The sequence below is a fragment of the Mastomys coucha genome, unplaced genomic scaffold (assembly GCF_008632895.1).
Source record: "Mastomys coucha isolate ucsf_1 unplaced genomic scaffold, UCSF_Mcou_1 pScaffold5, whole genome shotgun sequence".
Classification (NCBI taxonomy): Eukaryota; Metazoa; Chordata; class Mammalia; order Rodentia; family Muridae; genus Mastomys; species Mastomys coucha.
The window spans coordinates 97,719,953-97,726,582 of NW_022196911.1; the positions used below are offsets into that span (position 1 = coordinate 97,719,953).

At 45.9% G+C, this 6,630-nt stretch overlaps 1 non-coding gene across 1 annotated transcript; it reads right to left on the reverse strand.

Annotated features, from left to right (window-relative positions):
• Positions 1-2,270: 2,270 nt before the first annotated feature.
• Positions 2,271-2,461, reverse strand: LOC116079495. Its single transcript, XR_004114034.1, has one exon. It is a non-coding gene; the product is annotated as a U2 spliceosomal RNA (small nuclear RNA).
• Between the last annotated feature and the right edge of the window lie 4,169 nt (positions 2,462-6,630).

Below are 6,630 nucleotides of genomic sequence, written 5' to 3' on the forward strand. Positions count from 1 at the left end.
CCTCCAGGAACGGTGCACCCCTCCGGGGAACAAACGACAGTTTAAGAAAAGAGATTTGATCTGAAGGTCCTCTCTTCTCCCTAGTCCTAGTTACTTAACTAAGTTTCTCTGCTCTGACTTTGAGTCTAGCCTTTTTTCCTGTTTTCACAAAAAGTAAATGTTTTCATGATACCGGGCTTTGCTTTTAAAAGTAAGTTGGTTTTGTAACACAGCATTTCTTTCAAACTATGTTGGAATCTCTGGATTTGTTTCCCGTTTCAAGTTTTTGTTATTTGTATTCTCCCTTTTTGAGGCGCCCCCCCACCCCTGTTCCACAAGTGTCTCTTACCAGGAGCCTGGTATTCCTGGTTCTCAATATTTCTAGACTTTAATCCTCTGTAATAGACATTCTTCTCTCATTCTGCTTAAAGGTTTTCTTTTAAGAAACCTGCGCTTGGGAGGCAGAGGCAGGCGGATTTCTGAGTTCGAGGCCAGTCTGTCTTCCAGGGCAGCCAGAACTATACAGAGAAACCCTGTCTCGAAAAAACCAAAAAGAAAACCTTCCCATCAAGATGTTGGCTTTAGGGCTGGCGAGATGGCTAAGCGGGTAAGAGTACTGACTGCTCTTCCGAAGGTCCTGAGTTCGGATCCCACAATGAGATCGCACGCCCTCTTTTGGTGCATCTATAACTGCAGAAAATTACGCCAGAGCGAGCAGGGCCGAAGCGAACCTGAGCAGAGGTCCTGAGATCAACAGCAGCCACACACATGATCAAACACAGTCATCTGTACAGCTACAGTGTACTCATACACATAAAAATGAAATAAAATAATTCTTTAAAAAAAAAAAAAAAGAAGTTGGCTTTATTCTAGAGACTGGAGTTTGGTTGTCAGCACTCATGTTGGGGAGTTTACTACTCATTCATTCCAGCTCCAGGAGAATCTTATGCAAACACACTCTCAAGTGTGCACACACAGCCACGCGTGTGCACACACAATTTTTAAAATACAGGAAATACATAATAAAGGCTGCATGACAATTCTATAGCCTGTCATTAGGACCTCTCACAATTATTTGTATTCTAAGAAGTACCTCATTCAGCCAGAAAACTTAGAACTCAGAACACTTTATACAACCTGGCAGGATAAAAAATTAACAATAGCTGGGCGGTGGTGACAAACTTCTAATCCCAGCAACAGATGCAGAGACAGACGGGACCCTGTGATTTGGGGGCAGGCCTGGTCTATGGAATGAGTTCCCAAACATTCAGGACTAAACAGAAAAACCCTGTCGCAAACAGACAAGTCCAGCCAAACCAGCAGGACACACAAGAACGAAACAGAAGTAATCCTATTTACACTTATCCAAAGCAAAAATGCTCTTAGAATTAAAATGCCTTTTAAACAAAAAAGTTTAAAAAAGAAAAAGAAAAGCTCACCCTTTACCTTTTGCGTACTCTAGGCAGGCAGATAGATCCCCGAGTTCCAGGCCAGCCTGGTTTAACATAGTGCATTCTAGAACACCTAGAGACACACAGACCCTGACTCAAAACAAAAACTGGAAAAATAAACTGAGAAAGACTGAAGATAGAAATCTGACTGCCAGCCGGGCCAGTCTCGTCTACAGAGGAGTTCCAGGACAGCCAGGGCTACACAGAGAAACCCTGTCTCGAAAAACCAACCAACCAAACAAACAAATCTGACTGCCTGTCTTCTGGCTTTCAAAAGAATAATGTTGACAAAATGACCATCTTACCCAAAGCAATTTACAGATTCAATACATTCCCAATAAAGATTCTAGTGACTCTTCTCCCAGATACTGTAGGAGGGTGAATATCTTTAAAGATCCTGAAAGCCGAGCAATCCTCATCAAAAAGAATATTGTTGGAGTTACATCACCATACATTACTTCAACTTACAGTTTTATAGGTACAGCGACAAAACAGTACTGTCAAAAAAAAGTAGTTTATTGTTTATGCAGTAAACAAAGGAGTAGGATGCAAAAGTCACACAACTGTAGCCACCTGACACAGGTACCAAAAAGATACATTGGAGAAATGGAAAATGGTATTATTTATATGTAAAATAAGACTAGTAGAATCTTACTAACTTACCTACCCTACACACAGATAAAGTATAAATGATCTCTGCATAAAACTTAAAGGCTAGACTGAAAGTCAGAGCAGAGAAGAACTTATCAGTGAAACGTTAATTAACTAAGTGACTAGTTCTAGGGAGAAGAGAGAACCTTCAGATCAAATCTCTTTTCTTAAACTGTCGTTTGTTCCCCGGAGGGGTGCACCGTTCCTGGAGGTACTGCAATACCAGGTCGATGCGTGGAGTGGACGGAGCAAGCTCCTATTCCAACTCCTATTTCCAAAAATCCATTTAATATATTGTCCTCGGATAGAGGACGTATCAGATATTAAACTGATAAGAACAGATACTACACTTGATCTTAGCCAAAAGGCCGAGAAGCGATACCTGACCGAGCCCACACGCCCAAGACACTCACTGGCGCACACACCTTCAACTCACGGTCAACGCCACTCGCGCGCCCCCCAAACAGGCGCCAGACACCGACCTTCCTGCTCTATCGTGTCCGCCGCCTTTACCCCACGGAAAGCCTGAGGGATGGATCCAAGGGGGTCGAGAAGTTTTTGTTGCGCTTTTTTTTTCGTTCCCAGAGTTCCGCGGAGACCGGGCCGCGTCCTTATTTGCATGCCCCGCCCAGCGCGCCTTCGGATTCCGCGCTGCCGGGCACCGCTACAGATGCCCGAGGCTCGGCCGGGCTCTTCGGCACAGTCTTTCAGACACACGACTGACAACACCCACCACAAGAGCTTCCCCGGCCCCCGCCACACACACTCCCCATCTTTTATCTAGTAGCGTCGGGTCTCGCCTGAGGTGAAGTCCGCGAATGGGGCGAGGGGGTCGGGGGAGACAGGATCTGATCTCCTAGAGGGGCGGGCGGAGCGAATTCCCTGGGAGAAGGGAATTGCAGCTCCTCTGCTAGAGCTATTGCTCTGGGATTTCTGTCCTCCCCGGACCTTCCCCTTCGCTCCTTCTTTTCCTTGTTCCTCCGGTTTTCAACATGGGAGTCTCTGGCCTAGGAAGCCCGGACTGACTGATGTGAGATTTCCCTGTGATCCTCCTGCCTCAGCCTGCCCCCAAAGAAGGATTTCTTTCATTTATATTTTGAGACAGGAACTCTCTATGTATCCCTGGCTATCCCAGGACTTGCTATGTCGAACTGCCTGGTCCTACATTTCTAAAGTTCCTCCCACCGCTCCTCTCGTTTTAAAAGTAGACGAAACTACTTCGGTTTGGGTTCTTTGGAGGATTATTCAATTCCACAGGCTGGTCCATAAGAGGACCTAGTGTTTCAGACTGGCCAGAGCTTCGCAGTGACCGTCTATGTGCAAGCGAAATGAAAGGAACCCCTTTTGGGCAGGAAAGGAAAGGGATCAGTGGATCAATGCTCGATGCCTGGAATCTCTTCCTAGTCTCTGCTTCAGAAACTGCTACTTTAGTGAGTGAAAACAAAAGCATCAAGATCATTGCATAGTGTAAGTGTAATTCTAGTACTTGGAAGCCGGAGACAGTGATGTGTGTGTGCGCGCGTGCGTGAGTGTGACTCAGTTGGTAGAATGGTTGGTTGCCCTGCCGGGCAGGCTCTCTGCCGACAGAACCAGGCGAGAGGGAGAGAGCTCAGTCCAGCAGATCCTCTCGGGGTTGAGCGGGATGGTGAGTGTCGCTCCTGCCTCCGAGCTGGGTGTCTGTGGAAGCAGGAACTCGTTTTTATGTATCAATCCTTTCTCTTATATAGGGCTGAGAGAGGAGGTGGAGTTTTCAGCTGGGGTGAGATGGCGTAGGGGGAGGGGAAAGTTGACGAGGCGGCTGGGGTGACTGAAGGAGCCAACAAAGTTACTCTATGTCAGCAGGATCTAGGCAAAGACAGGCTTAAGCGGGTTATGCTGAGTCACTCCAGTACGGAAATGAGTGAGACAGTTTACAAAACTCAAGCCAGGCTCAGGTTTGTCCTCAAGGCCCAAACCAGGGCCAAATAGAGCCCAACAGTTGCCCGACATACAAAGACCTGTTTTGATCCTCAGCAACACATAAAACCCAGGTTCATGTCACATACCTGAAATCAATCAATCAACCTGAATCACATACTTTGGGGGTGTGGGTATGAGGATCAAAAATACCAAGACAATTTTGACTGCCGAAGGAATTTGAGGTCCACCTGGCATACACAAGCCAACAAAAAAGATAAGTGGACGGGCTATAGATGGATGAGCGTGCTTCGGCAAGCGAAAGACCCTAGATTTAGCAGTTAAAAAAGTCACACAGTCAGCTGCTTAGGTTTTTGTCAATGAGACAAGGGTCCTCGAGGAAGAGAGAACTTCGCTTGAGGAAAATAGCAACAATAGACCGGCCTGTAGGCAAGTCTGGATTTTCTTGACTAATGATTGATGTGGGAGGGTCCAGCTCACTGGAGATGGTGCCACACCTGGGCATGTGGTACATCGTGGTTTAAGGAAGAAGGCTGGGCTGGACATGGTGGTGCAGGCCTCTCATCCCAGCACTGGGGAGGCAGAGGCAGGTCTGTGAGTTTGGGGCCTAGTCTACAGAGTGAGTTCCAGAACAGCCAGGGGATGGAGAAACCTTGTTTCAAAACATGATGATGGCCGGGCAGTGGTGGTGCACGCCTTTAATCCCAGGACTTGGGAGGCAGAGGCAGGAGGATTTCTGAGTTTGAGACCAGCCTGGTCTACAGAGTGAGTTCCAGGACAGCCAGGGCTACACAGAGAAACCAAAAAATAAATTAAAAAAAAAATGATGTTGATGAAGAAGAAGAAGAAAAGAAGAAGAAGAAGAAGAAGAAGAAGAAGAAGAAGAAGAAGAAGAAGAAGAAGAAGAAGAGGAAGGAGAAGAAGAAGAAGAAGAAGAAGAAGAAGAAGATGATAGTGATGGTACAGAAAGAAAGCAGGCTGAACAAGCACAGAGAGCAGGCCCATAAGCAGCCCTCTCCATGGCCTCTGCATCAGCTCCTGTTTTCAGGTTCCTGCCCTGATTGAGTTCCTGCCTTGCCTTCCCTCAGTGGTTGGCTATGACAGGGACATGTAAGCCAAAGTACACACTCCCTTATCAAGTTTCTTTTGTTCATAGTGTTTATCACAGCAGTGGAAGGAAACTAAGACACAGTAAAAATAAAAGATAAATCCACTACAGAGCTCAAGGCCTACTTACTACCTTCATTTTGAGGACAGCTTACTCCAATTTCTCCCTGGAATGCACTTTTACCCTGTCAAACATACATACATAAATAAGTGTCAAACATAAATAGATAAACAGATAAACACACTTTTTTTAAACGTGTCTTTTTTTAAAGGTTTATTTAAAATTTATTTATTATTTGTAAGTACACTGTAGCTGACTTCAGGCACACCAGAAGAGGGCGTCAGATCTCATTACAGATTGTTGTGAGCCACCATGTGGTTGCTGGGACTTGAACTCAGGACCTTTGGAAGAGCAGTCAGTGCTCCTAATCACTGAATCATCTCTCCAGCCCCTGATATGCTGTTTAATCCGATGCCACTTTGGTGCTAGATCCAAGCCAGCAAGGAAAGGGTATTTCTCTAGCACCAATTTAGAAAGATGCATTTTTTTTTTTTTTATTGAAAAGAGAGGCAGGGCTCACATGGTGGCTCACAACCATCTGTAATGGGATCTGAGGCCCTGTTCTGGTATGTCTGAAGACAGCGACAGTGTACTCATATACATAACATTATAAATATTTATAAATTAAAAAAAAAAAGAGAGGCTTGACTGCTTGCTCTAAGTTCTCATGAGGAAACATGAGACGACAATGTCCTGGAGCCTCTGCCTCAGAGAGCCGCTCCCAACTGCCAGGTTCTAAACACTGTCCATGTTGTGCATGGAGCTGACTCCAAAGCTTTGCTCCCATGGCTTCAAAGTCTGCCAACCCTTTTCTCAATATCCAGTGAACTCTGGGTTCCTTCTTCCTTCCTAACAAGGCATGTCGAGAGCAGGAGTCTCTTGCTGCAAGTCCCCTTCCTGAGGCAGGACACAAATCACTGTCCTTAATGGTCACTTCCACAACCCGTGGGATCTCTGTAACAGTTTCGGGTTTATCCTGAAAAAGTCTTTGAAGGGCTTAGTCCCAGCGGCAAGGCAACATTGTCTCTTTTATTTATTTATTTGTTTGTTTTGTTTTTTGGTTTTTTTTTTGAGACACAGTTTCTCCGTATAGCCCTGGCTGTCCTGGAACTCACTCTATAGACCAGGCTGGCCTCGAACTCAGAAATCTGCCTGCCTCTGCCTCCCAGGTGCTGGGATTAAAGGCGTGTACCACCACCGCCCGGCTGACAACGTTGTCTCTTAAAGGACTATTTTCTCCTTAGCATACTTAACTTTATCTTCTGCCCCTAGTGTGTGTGTGTGTGTGTGTGTGTGTGTGTGTGTGTGTTCCAGTTCCCTGCCAAATCCAGGTGTTTTCTCAATATCTGCATCCAAGACAGCGTCACAGCAGCTAGCCCCAGAGGCAAGCTTCACAGACTGCTTAAACTACCTCCCTTCACATCTCTAGGTCCTTCAAGAGCCCGGATATCAGTGAATTTGATC